At 35.8% G+C, this 16,305-nt stretch overlaps 1 protein-coding gene and 1 long non-coding RNA gene across 4 annotated transcripts in view; one reads left to right on the forward strand and one right to left on the reverse strand.

The window, feature by feature from the left end:
- LOC127724673 (phosphatidylinositol-binding clathrin assembly protein LAP-like) overlaps positions 1 to 16,305 on the reverse strand; it is a 488,025-nt gene that overhangs the window by 359,354 nt on the left and 112,366 nt on the right. The window lies entirely within an intron of this gene.
- The window catches only part of LOC127724764 (uncharacterized), a 567,962-nt gene that overhangs the window by 264,094 nt on the left and 287,563 nt on the right, over positions 1 to 16,305 (forward strand). For 2 of the 3 annotated variants that reach the window (XR_007992667.1, XR_007992668.1), the window contains exon 3: positions 1,759 to 2,175. This is a non-coding gene — a long non-coding RNA (uncharacterized LOC127724764). Of the gene's footprint in view, positions 1 to 1,758; positions 2,231 to 16,305 lie in introns of all 3 variants that reach the window. The other variant, XR_007992666.1, reaches the window with a different exon arrangement.

Below are 16,305 nucleotides of genomic sequence, written 5' to 3' on the forward strand. Positions count from 1 at the left end.
CCCCCCAAATTTTTTGAACCCCCTTATGATTCATCACCCCCAAACTCAATCCCAGCCTTCCTTTTGTGGTATGGTACCTTCCAGTACAATTTCAGAGAGATCCATACACTTGAACACAAGTTATTGTCTGGAAACTAGAAAAATGTGTTTTTTGGCCCCTTTTTGGCCCCAAATTCCTAAATGTTTAGGGCAATTACCCCCAAACTCAAACACAGCTTTCCCTTTGTGATATGGAACCTTGTAGTACAATTTCAGAAAGATCCATACACTTACACACAAGTTATTGGCCTGAAACTAGACAAATGCTTGTTTTTTGCCCCTTTTTGGCCCCTTTTTCCTAAAATATTGAGGCAATTACCCCCAAAATCAATCCCAGCCTTCCCTTTGTGGTATGGTACCTTGCAGTACAATTTCAGAGAGATCCATACACTTGAACACAAGTTATTGTCTGGAAACTAGAAAAATGCTTATTTTTGGCCCCTTTTTGGCCCCCAATTCCTAAACGTTTCGGCAATTACCCCCAAACTCAATTCCAGCTTTCCCTTTGTGATATGGAACCTTGCAGTACAATTTCAGAAAGATCCATACACTTACACACAAGTTATTGTCATGAAACTAGAGAAATGCTTGTTTTTTCCCCCTTTTTTGGCCCCTAATTCCTAAAATTTTGAGGCAATTACCCCAAAAATCAATCCCAGCATTCCTTTTGTGATATGGAACCTTGTGGTACAATGTCAGAGAGATCCATACACTAACACACATGTTATGTCTGGAAGTTACAAAAATGCTTATTTTTGGCCCCTTTTTGGCCCCTTATTCCTTTACTGTTGGTACCATAACCCCCAAAATCAATCCCAACCTTCCTTTTGTGGAATGAACCTTGTGGTAAAATTTCATAGAGATCCATTCACTTAAACTAAAGTTAGAGTGCGAATACCAATGTGTCTTCGGACGACGTCAGACGACTACGACGACGACGACGACCACGACGACGCCAACGTCATACCAATATACGACCACAAAAATTTTTTTGAGGTCGTATAAATTTACAAAATTAATGAAAATTGTAAAAAATTGACTATAAAGGACAATAACTCCTTAAGGGGTCAATTGACAATTTTGGTCATGTTGACTTATTTGTAGACCTTACTTTGCTGTACATTATTGCTGTTTACAGTTTATCTCTATCTATAATAATATTCAAGATAATAACCAAAAGCTGCAAAATTTTCTTAAAATTACCAAATCAGGGGCAGCAACCCAACAACATGTTGCCTGATTGGTCTGAAAATTTCAGGGCAGATAGATCTTGACCTAATGAACAATTTTACCCTGTGTCAGATTTGCTCTAAATGCTTTGGTTTCGGAGATATGAGCCAAAAACTGCATTTTACCCTATGTACTATTTTTTAGCCATGTCGGCCATCTTGATTCGCGGGCGGGGTCATCAGACACATTTTTTTAACTAGATACTCTAATGATGATTGTGGACAAGTTTGGTTAAATTTGTCTCAGTAGTTTCAGAGGAGAAGATTTTTGTAAAAGATTACAAAAACTTACGAAAAATGGTTAAAAATTGACTATAAAGGGCAATAACTCCTTAAGGGGTCAACTGACCATTTTGGTCAAGTTGACTTATTTGTAGATCTTACTTTGTTGAACATTATTGCTGTTTACAGTTTATCTCTATCTATAATAATATTCAAGATAATAACCAATAAAATGCTTCGCTGGGCACAGCTTGATACGACCGCAGAGGTCGTACCCTGAACAGTTGGGGGCAAGTATGGACACAACATTCAAGCTTGATACAGGTCTGAAATTTGGATTGTGATTAAATATTTGACACAGCATAGGTTTCTGACACAGAAAGAATGTGGTCTAAGAACTTGAATTTTTTCAATTTACCTATTATGGTCCAATGTCCAAAATCAAAATACATGGTTAGATTCAGCATATCAAAGAACCCCATATATTCAATTTTTGTTGAAATCAAACAAAGTTTAATTTTGGACCCCAACTTGGACAAACTTGCAAACTGGGCCCATAATCAAAAATCTAAAACATGTTTTTTTGATGAAATCAAACAAAGTTTAATTTTGGACCCTTTGGACCTTAGTGTAGACCAATTTAAATAAACTGCTTCGCTGAGCGCAGCTGGATACGCCCGCAGAGGTCCAACCCTGAACAGTTGGGGCATAAATGGACACAATATTCAAGCTTGATACAGGTCTGAATTTGGATTGTATTAAATATTTTATGACATATTATAGGTTTCTGAATAAATGTAGTCAAAGAACTTGAAATTGGTTATATGAATTGAATTTATATTCAATTAAAGATTTCTTGCTGTTGCGCAATACTTAGTAAATCTGTTGTCAGACTATAAACAAATAAAGTTCATTTAATTCTCAATGTCATATTAGAAATTTATGAAAATGTAAAGGGAGCTTACATCAATAGATATAAACAATTCACCAAAGTTTCATGAGAATTGCTGACAGCATTTTTGAGTTGTTGTCCTAAAACTGGAAAATCCCCCCTTTTTTAATGAATAAAACCCCAAAACTCAGAAATGTAAAATGTAAAATTTATAAAATTCTAAACGGAACTTACATCAATAGATATAAACAATTCACCAAAGTTTCATACAAACTGCTGAAAGCATTTTTGATTTTTTGTCCGAAAACTCGAAAATACCCCTTTTTTTATGAATAAAACCCTGTAACTCGGAAACGTAAAATCTAAAATATATAAAAATCGAAAGGGAGCTCATGTTAATAGATATAAACAATTCATCACAATTTCTTGCAAGTTGGCGAAAGCATTGTTGAGTTATTGTCCGAAAACTGGAAAACCCCCCTTTTTTTAATGAATAAAACCCCGTAACTCGGAAACATAATATCTAAAATTTATAAAAAACGAAAGGGAGCTCACATCAATAGATAAAAACAACTCACCAAAGTTTTATGCAAATTGGTTAAAGTGTTTTTGAGTTAATGTCCGACATGTTGACGACGGACGGACAGACGGACAGACGGACGGACGGACGACCAGACGGACAGACGGACAAGGGTATACCATAATACGTCCCGTAAACGGGCGTATAAAAACGGGACTCAAAATTAAAAATCTAAATTCACGGTTAGATTTGGAATATCAAAGATCCCCAATAATTCAATGTTTGATGAAATCAAACAAATACAGCACTAGAGACTTAATTGTTTCTTAAAACTTATCAAATAATAAACTCAATAAATGTGGATAGTGTCCACATGTGGACACAGATGATACCCCCGCTTGCATATCATATAGTTATAAAGGGACATAACTGAAGAACGGTAAAAGTGACACGACCCAAATTTGAACTTGATCTGAGTTTTGTGGTAATAAGCATTGTGTGTAAGTCTCATAACATTTGGTTGAGGCTAACTTAAGTAGAGAACAGAAACTAAAAATTCAGCAATTTTTCTATTTGTAATGATGCATAACTCTAGAACGGTTGTGTATAAGTTTTACAACATTTGGATGAGACAAACTAAAAAATTCAGCAATTTTTATGTTTATAATGGGACATAACTCTAGAATGGTAAAAGTGTTGCCACCTAATTTCGTACTTAATCTGTATTATGTAGTAATTAGCATTGTGTATAAGTTTCATAACATTTGGTTGAGGCAAACTCAAGTTAGAGAACTGAAACAAAAAAAATGTACTTGATCTTTACTGAGTTTTGTTGGAATGAATATTGTGTATAGGTTTCACAATCTTTGGCTGGGGAAAACTTCAGTTACAGAATGGAAACTAAAAAATTTTGCAATCTTTCTATTTATAAAGGGGCATAACTCAATAATGGTTAAAGTGACACTACCCAAATTCAACTTGATCTGTGTTTTATCAGTGGTAGTCAAAATTAAACATTGCATTGTATAAAGCATTGATTGTAGTTGATTCAACTATAATCATGGTCAAAGGAAGATAACTCCAATTTTAAAAATATATTATATAAACTTGATATTTAGAAGAAAATAAAAATTTTGCAATTTTTCCTTTTATAAAGGGGCATAACTCTAGATCGGTTAAAGTGACACCACCAAAATTCAAACTTGATCTGTGTTTTGTGGTAATAAGCATTGTGTATAAGTTTCATAACATTTGGTTGAGGCAAACTTAAGTTAGAGAACGGAAACTAAAAATTATGCAATATTTCCTTTTATAAAGGGGCATAACTCTAGATCGGTTAAAGTGACGCCACCAAAATTCAAACTTGATCTGTGTTTTGTGGTAATAAGCATTGTGTATAAGTTTCATTACATTTGGTTGAGGCAAACTCAAGTTAGAGAACGGAAACCAATTTCGGGACGTACGTACGTACAGACGGACAAGGGTAAAACTTAATGCCCCCTCCGGTACGGCGGGGGCATAAAAATGGCAGATTCAGAAGCAAGGCTTATAGGAAGTACACCTAGCTTTAATTGGAAATTTTGTTCTGCAAACTGACTTGAACAGGTCAAATTATGTTCTGACAAATTGACTTAAACAGGTCAAATCATGTTCTGACTTTAAAAAATCAGTCAAAAACTAAATTTATTGAAATTTTTAAGTCAGGCATTGCCATATGATATTAATGATACATGCGTATGTATGGAAAAGTCAGATAAAATACACACGAAATACATGCAAGATCCTCTAAGATAAATAACCATTTGACTTAATTGTTTCTTAAAACTTATCAATTAATTAACTCAACAGTGGCAGATTCAGAAAGAGACTAAGAGGAAGAACACCTAGCTTTGATTGGAAATTTTGTTCTGCAAACTGACTCAAACAGGTCAAATCATGTTCTGACTTATAAGAGTCTGTCAAACACTAAATGGATTGCAACTGTAACAGTCGGACATTGCCATGATTGTGATGTGATTGTTAGAATGTATGGATACAAGTAGGAAAAAAGATCACAAAAATTAAGTCACAATTATTAGAACTATATAAAAGTTTATTTGGTATATATTTGATCTCTTAATATTTCATTGGTAAATCCTGTTGTGCAAACTGACTTGAACAAGTCACATTATGTTCTGACTTCAAAGAGTCAGTCATAAACTATACTTTTACTAATTATTGCAACTTTTAAGTCTGGAATTGTCATATGCATTTAAGAATGTATGGGAAAATCAGATAAAAGACACCAAATAATAAAGTCACAATAATGAGGACTATAAAAAAAGTTTATTTGGTATATTTAATATTCAAATGTATTTTGTTTACAAATTTCATCAAATTATCGTAAAATTTTATTCTATTTCTGTATTTTCATGACTTTTTTTTCTGTTAAGTTAACATATGGAACTTTTGGTTGAAAAAAATATTATTTTAAAAACCATTTGACTGAATTGTTTCTAAAAAAACTTATCAATTATTCAACTCAACAGTAGCAGATTCAGATTAGGGGGGGGGGGGGGGGGGCTTAGAGGAAAAGACCTAGTTTAGATTGGAAATTTTGTCTGTAAACTGACTTGAACAGGTCTTATCATTTTCTGACTTCAAAGAGTCAAACAAAACTAAACTTATTACAACTTTTAAGTCTAGTATGGTCATATTGATTTAATAAAATGCTCCGCAGGGTGCAGCTTGATACGACCGCAGAGGTCGAACCCTGAACAGTTGGGGCAAGTATGGATACAACATTCAAGCTTGATACAGCTCTGAATTTGGATTGTGATTAAATATTTGACACAGCATAGGTTTCTGACACAGAATGAATGTGGTCTAAGAACTTAAAAAAATTTTAAATTGGACATTCACCTATTATGGTCCAATATCCAAAATCTAAATACATGGTTAGATTCAGCATATCAAAGAACCCCAAGAATTCAATTTTTGATAAAATCAAACAAAGTTTAATTTTGGACCCTTTTGACCTCAATGTGGACAAAGTTGATAACATGGCCCAAAAATCAAAAATCTAAATACATGGTTAGATGCAGCATATCAAAGAACCCCATATATTCAATTTTTGTTGAAATCAAAAAAAGTTTAATTTTGGACCCGATTTGGACCAACTTGAAAACTGGGCCCATAATCAAAAATCTAAATACATGTTTAGATTCAGCATATCAAAGAACCCTAAAAATTCAATTTTTGTTAAAATCAAACTAAGTTTAATTTTGGACCCTTTGGACCTTAATGTAGACCAATTTGAAAACGGAACCAAAAATTAAGAATCTAAATACACGGTTAGATTCGGCATATCAAAGAACCCCAATAATTCAATTTTTGATGAAATCAAACAAAGTTAAATTTTGGACCCTTTGGACCTCAATGTGGACCAATTTAAAAATGGGGCCCAAAATCCCAAAACTTAATACACGGTTAGATTCAGCATATTAAAGAACCCCAAGAATTCAAGAATAAAACCCCATTGAAATTGATCAAGAAATAAGCAATTTATACAAGGTATCTTCTTTTGCACAATACTGTGCAATTGAATATTTCTTGCTATTGCGCAATACTGTACAATTGACAATTTCTTGCTATTGCGCAATATTGTGCTATTGGATATTTCTTGCTATTGCGCAATACGGTGCAATTGAAGATTTCTTGCTATTGCGCAATACTGTGCAATTGAAGATTTCTTGCTATTGTGCAATACTGTGCAATTGAAAATTTCTTGCTATTGCACAATACTTATTATATAATAATTTACACATCCTGTTTGGTGTGTATCTCCTACTATATCATTATTATTTGCTTTTAAATATTAATCAGAAATAACCAACTTAAAATGGAAAATTTTAAAAGAAAAAAAAAAGGAAAAAAAAAAAAAACAAAAAAGAAAAACAAAAAATCCCCCCTCCCAAATTTTTTGAACCCCCTTATGATTCATCACCCCCAAACTCAATACCAGCCTTCCCTTTGTGGTATGGTACCTTGCAGTACAATTTCAGAGAGATCCATACACTTGAACACAAGTTATTGTCTGGAAACTAGAAAAATGCTTATTTTTGGCCCCTTTTTGGCCCCCAATTCCTAAACGTTTCGGGCAATTACCCCCAAACTCAATTCCAGCTTTCCCTTTGTGATATGGAACCTTGTAGTACAATTTCAGAAATATCCAAACACTTGCACACAAGTTATTGTCATGAAACTAGAAAATTGCTTGTTTTTTGCCCCTTTTTTGGTCCCTAATTCCTAAAATTTTGAGGCAATTACCCCCAAAATCAATTACAGCCTTCCCTTTGTGATATGGAACCTTGTGGTACAATGTCAGAGAGATCCATACACTTACACACAAGTTATTGTCTGGAAGTTACAAAAATGCTTATTTTTGGCCCCTTTTTGGCCCCTAATTCCTTAACTGTTGGTACCATAACCCCCAAAATCAATCCCAATCTTCCTTTTGTGGTATTGAATCTTATGGTAAAATTTCATGGAGATCCATTGACTTAAACTAAAGTTAGAGTGCGAAAACCAATGTGTCTTCGGACGACGCCAGACGACGACGACGACAACGACGACGACGACGAAGACGCCAACGTCATACCAATATACGACCAAAAAATTTTTAATTTTTGCGGTCGTATAAAAATGTATGGGTGAGCCAGATAAAAGACAGAGGAAATAAAGTCCCCATAAGTCACAATAATGAGGACTATAAAAAAGTTTATTTGGTATATTCAATATTAAATGTATTTTGTTTTAAACAGGTCAAATCATGTTCTGACTTTAAAGAGTCAGTCCAAAACTAAAATAAATTTATTGCAATATTAAAGCCGGGCATTGCCATTTGATATTTAATGAATATATGGGAACGACAGATAAAAGACACAGGAAATATATGTAAGATCCCCTAAAATAAATAACCATTTGACTTAATTGTTTCAAAAAATTTATCAAATAATAAACTCAAAACTGGCAGATTCAGAAGCAGGGCTTAAAGAAAGTACACCTAGTTTTGATTGGAAATTTTGTTCTGCAAATTGACTTAAACAGGTCAATTCATGTTCTGACTTTAAAAAATCAGTCAAAAACTAAATTTATTGAAATTATTAAGTCAGACATTGCCATTTGATATGATAATGTATGGACAAATCAATTAATAAACTCAACAGTGGCAGATTCAGAAGGGGGCTAAGAGGAAGAACACCCAGCTTTGATTGGAAATTTTGTTCTGCAAACTGACTCAAACAGGTCAAATCATGATCTGACTTAAAAGAGTCTGTCAAAAACTAAATGGATATGCATAAAATCTGGTTCATAATTTTTGAAAAGATGGAGAGCTTAAGGTAGCACAATACAAAGATTTTATACCTCCTATTCCCCAGTTTTAAAATGCTGTAACTTTCTTTATAATGCTTGAAAATTTATAAAATTGGTATTTATGGATAGCTAACAGATTACTCTTTCAAATCAATGCAATGTTAGTATTATACAACAATTATGTAATTAATTATAATGTTAACTGTGTCTACAAAATTTTACAAGAAATTTCCACTTTCAATTGAAATTAGCTTCTTCATGGTTATCCCGAGAGGGTTGATTTTATTATATGTTGTTCCTAGAGCCATTATCTACAAAAGGGTGTCTCAGATTTTGGATAGAATGTATAGATCAAATTTTACACCTAATCAAATATTATGTACTTTTATGTGGTAAGGATGTTTACACTAATTAGAGATTTATCAGAGAATGGAATATGATAGCGATAATTTGAGACACCCTTTTGTAGCTCCTGCTGTGTTGATTAAGATTTCGTTTAAATTTCCTGTATAGTTATAGAGATGAAAGAGCTAAATTCATTCAAGTGAACTGACCAAGATTTTGCCATTAATTGCATAATAATTGATTACATAATGATTGCATAACAAAAATATTGCCTTCATTTAAAAGATTAATCTTTTATCTATCTATATATACCTCTTTTATTAATTTATATGCAGTCTTAAGAAAGTAACAGCATTTTAAAGGTTGGAGATTGGAAGTAAAAAAATCTTTGTATTGTGCTACCTTAATGAGTCTATATTTTGTTATTCCGACACACAAATGTCACTATGTGACAAGTTTCAGGAATTTTTCTCTCCTTTTGACTGATTCCTATATGTTGTATGGGTGCCATAACTATCACTACAACATGTACAAAGTCATCACATTCTAAGGGACGACATCAAAAGATCAATGTAGAATAAAAAAACTTAAATCAAATAGTTTGGGGGTGGGGGTGGGGTTAAAATTGCTGCAAGTTTTGTTTATCCAAAATCGATTTTACATAAATCCATATTGGTCAATCAATTTTTTCAAAATTAAGTTAAGGGAGGGGGGTCAGGGCAAAAACGATGTGAATTAAGTTTTTTATCCTACATTGAACTTTTGATGTCGTCCCTAATGACTTGACCTATTACAGTATTTCTGTCTGAATTTTGTATGAATATTCTGTATTTACTTATTTAACTTTGTTTATTACTTATAATAATAATACTGAATAGACAATTCTGTTTGCACAAACACTGATAAATATAATATGTAAAGGTGGTCTCTCAGCAAATTAAAATAAACAAGAAATAATTGTAACAGGATGCTGTTACGAAGTCTCCCAAACAAAGTTCCCATAATTCGTCATTCCCATGGTCGCCTGACATTTAGCAAGTTCCAGTACAAATTGGTTTTGTCTAGTAAAGTGATATGCTTAAGTGACGCCTAGGGATTGACCCTGCTTGTCATTCAAATCTTCTTGAAATGTCAAACAGGAATAATATATGGTTTACCTTTAGGGGTGGTGATCCAGACCATTTCAAAAAGGGGTATGGGGGTGACCCCCATGGACTTCCCCTATATTTCATTTGATTTGTTTTATTGGGTTGTGCAAGAATATATATGGTTTAGGGGGTGGGGGTCTCGACCATTTAAAAGTTTTCAAACATGAGGGGGTGGGGTGACCCTCAGGGACTTCACCTTTATTTCATTTGATTTGTCTTATTGTCCCTTACAAGAATATATATGGTAAAGGGTTGGGATCTCGACCGTTTACAAGTTTTCACACAGGAGGGGGTGGGGGTGACCCCCAGGGACTTCCCCTATATTACATTTGATTTGTGTTATTGTCCCATTCAAAAATATATATGGTTTAGGGGTGGGGATCTCGACCGTTTACAAAGTTTTCAAACAGGAGGGGTAGGGGGTGACCCCCAGGGACCTCCCAAACATATCATTTGATTTGTTAAATTGTCCCATACAAAAATATATATGGTTTAGGAGTGGGGATCTCTACCGTTTACAAGATATAAGAATATTCGCAAATGGTAGGGGGTAGGGGTAAAGCCCGGTATATTTCAAATCAATTTTACATTATAAAGAGGGATAGAGAAATGACAGGGATAGGGGTGATTCCTGGAGACTTGCCCTACATTTCATTTGATTTGTTTTATCATGTCCAATGATCATATTAACTGAAGACCCAGTGTGTGCATCACTTATTGTTCTCAAGTTATAATCATTTTAAAAATAAAAAAAAAACCCTTGGGTTCTTTAGTTAAACCCCTCCCTTCCTTTTTCTTTTTATTAAAATTATTCCCATTTTCGTTTCATAATCATATCAATATTCACAATGATCGTTTTTCTCATTGGAGAAACGAATCAGAAAGGTTAAAAAATCAATTCGTGATCGAGTTTAAAAATAGAAAAATCATGTGACGATGTTCAGCTCGAAGCAATATTTTTACTTTTTAAATTGCACTGACTGGTTAATAATGTTAATATTGTTTAAGACAACACGAGTTATCTTCTGAAAATAAGAATTCATTATGATTACAACATTTTCTGAACTGAACAAGTCAGAATTGTCAAATACCAAGTCATCTCAAAGACCACGCGTCTGTATTTACAGGTCACGCGCCTTCATGAAACAGCAAAAAAATCACTTGCAAGGAACTTCTTTATAGGCAAAAAATATAAAAATGCCCATGAAAATACGGAGATAATATGAATTACCTTTCTAAAAATGCCCACAATGACCTAGATTTTCACTAAAAATCGTAAATAATCAATATAATATTAAATGACTTCTCGTTCGAGACACTTCCAAAACAACGACTCTAAAACACGTGATCACTCGCAAAAAACCATGTGATCATATGTGTTGTAGATCGGCGGCAAATTCAAAATAACTTCTGGTTTGAAGGACTCGAGTGAAAACTACACAAAACAAAAATTGACGCGTACAGGTCAGAATTTCAAAACACTTTCTGACTTGAAGAAGTCATTATATTCTGACTTGTTTATGTCAGAGCTCTGACTGGTAACAAGAAATAATTGTAACAGAATGCTGTTACGAAGTCTCCCAAACAAAGCTCAAATAATTCGTCATTCCCATTGTCGCTTGACATTGGGCAATGTCCAGTACAAATTAGTTTATGATATGCATTAGTGACGCCTATGGATAAACCCTGTATGTCATTCAAATCTTCTTTAATTACGAACAGGAATTTATATGGTTAAGGGGTGGAGATCTCGACCGTTTACAAGTTCTGAAAAGTGGGGTTATCCCCAGGGGACTCTCCCTTTATTTCATATGATTTGTTTTTTTGTCCCGTACAAGAATATATATGGTTTAGGGATGGGGATCTCGACTGTTTACAAGTTCTTAAACAGGAGGGGGGTAGGGGTGACCCCAGGGAACTCACCTTATATTTCATTTGATTTGTTTTATGGTCCCAAACAAGAATATATATGGTTTCAGCGTGGGGATTTTGACCGTTTACAAGTTTTCAAAAAGAAGGGGGGGTGGGGGTTACCCCAGGGGATTTCCCCTTAATTTCATTTGTTTTATTGTCCCATTCAAGAATATATATGGTTTAGGGGTGGGGATCTAGACCATTTACAAGTTTTCAAAAAGAAGGGGACTGGGGGTGACCCCCATGGACTTCCCACTTATATTTCATTTGATTTTTTTTATTGTCCATACAAGAATATATATGGTTTAGGGGTGGGGATCTTGACCGTTTACAAGTTTTCAAAAAGAAAGGGGGTGGGGGTGACTCCCATGGACTTCCCCTATATTTCATTTGATTTGTGTTATTGTCCAATACAAGAATATATATGGTTTTGGGGTGGGGATCTAGACCATTTACAAGTTTTCAAACAAAAGGGGGGTGGGGTGACCCCAGGGGACTCCCCCTCAATTTCATTTGATTTGTTTTATCGTCCCATTCAAGAATATATATGGTTTAGGGATGGGGATCTCAACTGTTTAAAAAAGTTATCAAAAAGAAGAGGGGGTGGGGTGACCTCAGGGGACTCGCCTTTTATTTCATTTGATTTGTTTTATTGTCCTTTACCAGAATATATATGGTTTCGGGGTGGAGATTTTGACCGTTTACAAGTTTTCAAAACTAGAGGCTCTCAAGAGCCTGTGTCGCTCACCTGATTCTACTTTGGTTTTGGAAATCATGTAAAAATAGATTAAAATCATAACAGAAACCCTAATAATGAGTGAGGCCAAATTTGGTTTAATATTGGTCCTGTAATTTAATAAAAAATCCTGGTGGCCATCTTGAACAGTAAATCGGCAACAAAGTAGCAACACTTCATCAGCACCTCATAAGAAACATTTATGCCATGTTTTGGTTTCATTCCATTCAGTGCACCTCTAGAAGAAGACATTTGTATGTATTTCCCATAGGGTCTTATGTCAAAGGAAGTCCCCCATTGGCAGCCATCATGGATGAAGGATCAGCTTCAAAGTAACAAAACTTAGTCAGCACCTCATAAGGAACATTCATGCCATGTTTGGTTTCAATCCATTCAGTATGTGGTTCTCTAAAAGAAAACATTTGTATGTATTTCTCATAGGGTCCTATGTTAAACTAAGTCCCCCGCTAACGGCCATCTTAGATTATGGATCAGCTTCATAGTAACAACACTTGGTCAGCACCTCATAAGGAACATTCACGCCATGTTTGGTTTCATTGCATTCAGTGGTTCTCTAAAAGAAGACATTTGTATGTATTTCCCATAGTCTCCTATGTTAAACTAAGTCCCCCGCTGGCAGCCATCTTGGATGATGGATCAGCTTCAAAGTAACAACACTTGGTCAGCACCTCATAAGGAACATTCATGCTATGTTTGGTTTCATTCCATTCAGTGGTTCTCTAAATGAAAACGTTTGTATGTATTTCCCAATTAGGGTCCCATGTTAAACTAAGTCCCCTGCTGGCTGCCATCTTGGATTATGGATCGGCTTCAAAGTAACAACACTTGGTCAGCTCCTCATAAGAAACATTCATGCCATGTTTGGTTTCATTATATTCAGTGGTTCTCTAAAAGAAGACATTTGTATGTATTTCCCATAGGGTCCAATGTCAAACTAAGTCCCCTGCTGGCGGCCATCATGGATGAAGGATCAGCTTAAAAGTAACAACACTTGGTCAGCACCTCAAAAGGAACATGCATGCCATGTTTGGTTTCATTCCATTCAATGGTTCTCTAAAAGAAAACATTTGTATGTATTTCTCATAAGGTCCTATGTTAAACTAAGTCCCCCGCTAACGGCCATCTTAGATTATGGATCAGCTTCATAGTAACAACACTTGGTCAGCACCTCATAAGGTACATTCACGCCATGTTTGGTTTCATTGCATTCAGTGGTTCTCTAAAAGAAGACATTTGTATGTATTTCCCATAGTCTCCTATGTTGAACTAAGTCCCCCGCTGGCAGCCATCTTGGATGATGGATCAGCTTCAAAGTAACAACACTTGGTCAACACCTCATAAGGAACATTGCTGCTATGTTTGGTTTCATTCCATTCAGTGGTTCTCTAAAGGAAGACGTTTGTATGTATTTCCCAATTAGTGTCCCATGTTAAACTAAGTCCCCTGCTGGCGGCCATCTTGGATTATAGATCGGCTTCAAAGTAACAACACTTGGTCAGCACCTCATAAGAAACATTCATGCCATGTTTGGTTTCATTATATTCAGTGGTTCTCTAAAAGAAGACATTTGTATGTATTTCCCATAGGGTCCAATGTTAAACTAAGTCCCCTGCTGGCTGCCATCTTGGATTATGGATCGGCTTCATAGTAACAACACTTGGTCAGCACCTCATTAGGAACATTCATTCCATGTTTGGTTTCATTCCATTCAGTGGTTCTCTAAAAGAAAACATTTGTATGTATTTCTCATAGGGTCCTATGTTAAACTAAGTCCCCTGCTAACGGCCATCTTAGATTATGGATCGGCTTCATATATAGTAACAACACTTGGTCAGCACCTCATAAGGAACATTCACGCCATGTTTGGTTTCATTCCATTCAGTGGTTCTCTAAAAGAAGACATTTGTATGTATTTCCCATAGTCTCCTATGTTAAACTAAGTCCCCCGCTGGCAGCCATCTTGGATGATGGATCAGCTTCAAAGTAACAACACTTGGTCAGAACCTCATAAGGAACATTCATGCAAAGTTTGGTTTCATTCCATTCAGTGGTTCTCTAAAAGAAAACATTTGTATGTATTTCCCTTAGTCTCTTATGTTAAACTAAGTCCCCCGCTGGCAGCCATCTTGGATGATGGATCAGCTTCAAAGTAACAACACTTGGTCAATACCTCAAAAGGAACATTCATGCTATGTTTGGTTTCATTCCATTCAGTGGTTCTCTAAAGGAAGACGTTTGTATGTATTTCCCAATTAGGGTCCCATGTTAAACTAAGTCCCCTGCTGGCGGCCATCTTGGATTATAGATCGGCTTCAAAGTAACAACACTTGGTCAGCACCTCATAAGAAACATTCATGCCATGTTTAGTTTCATTATTTTCAGTGGTTCTCTAAAAGAAGACATTTGTATGTATTTCCCATAGGGTCCAATGTTAAACTAAGTCCCCTGCTGGCGGCCATCTTGGATTATGGATCGGCTTCATAGTAACAACACTTGGTCAGCACCTCATTAGGAACATTCACGCCATGTTTGGTTTCATTGCATTCAGTGGTTCTCTAAAAGAAGACATTTGTATGTATTTCCCATAGTCTCTTATGTTAAACTAAGTCCCCCGCTGGCAGCCATCTTAGATGATGGATCAGCTTCAAAGTAACAACACTTGGTCAGCACCTCATAAGGAACATTCATGCAATGTTTGGTTTCATTCCATTCAGTGGTTCTCTAAAGGAAGACGTTTGTATGTATTTCCCAATTAGGGTCCCATGTTAAACTAAGTCCCCTGCTGGCGGCCATCTTGGATTATGGATCAGCTTCATAGTAGCAACACTTGGTCAGCATCTCATTAGGAACATTCATGCCATGTTTGGTTTCATTCCATTCAGTGGTTCTCTAAAAGAAGACATTTGTATGTATTTCCCATAGGGTCCCATGTTAAACTAACTCCCCAGCTGGGGGCCATCTTGGATTATGGATCGGCTTCAAAGTAACAACACTCGGTCAGCACCTCATAAGAAACATTCATACTATGTTTGGTTTCATTCCATTCAGTGGTTCTCTAAATAAGACATTTGTATGTATTTCCCATAGGGTTCTATGTTAGTTAAACTAAGTCCCCCACTGGCGGCCATCTTGGATAATGGATCAGCTTCAAAGTAACAACACTTGGTCAGCACCTCATAAGGAACATTCATGCCTTGTTTCGTTTCATTCCATTAAGTGGTTCTCTAAAAGAAGACATTTGTATGTATTTCCCGTAGGGTCCTATGTTAAACTAAGTCCCCCGCTGGTGGCCATCTCGGATAATGGATCAGCTTCAAAGAAACAACACTTGGTCAGCACCTCATAAGGAACATTCATGTCATGTTTGGTTTCATTCCATTTAGTGGTTCTCTAAAAGAAGACATTTGTATGTATTTCCCAAAGGGTCCTATGTTAAACTAAGTCCCCCGCTGGCAGCCATCTTGGATGATGGATACGCTACAAAGTAACAACACTTGGTCAGCACCTCATAAGGAACATTCATGCCATGTTTGGTTTCATTCCATTCAGTGGTTCTCTAGAAGAAGTTCAAAATGTAAAAAGTTAACGACAACGACGGAAAACGACGGACGACAGACACCAAGTGATGAGAAAAGCTCACTTGGCCCTTCTGGCCAGGTGAGCTAAAAAAGGGGGGTTGGGGTGACCCCAGGGGACTCCCCCTCAGTTTCATTTGATTTGTTTTATTGTCCCATTCAAGAATACATATGTTTTAGGGGTGGGGATCTCGCCTGTTTACAAGTTTTCAAAAAGAAGGGGGTGGGGGTGACCCCCATGGACTTCCCCTATATATCATTTGATTTGTTTTATTGTCCCATTCAAGAATATATATGGTTTAGGGGTGG

This window comes from Mytilus californianus, unplaced genomic scaffold, assembly GCF_021869535.1.
Source record: "Mytilus californianus isolate M0D057914Y unplaced genomic scaffold, xbMytCali1.0.p SCAF_14, whole genome shotgun sequence".
Lineage (NCBI taxonomy): Eukaryota > Metazoa > Mollusca > Bivalvia > Mytilida > Mytilidae > Mytilus > Mytilus californianus.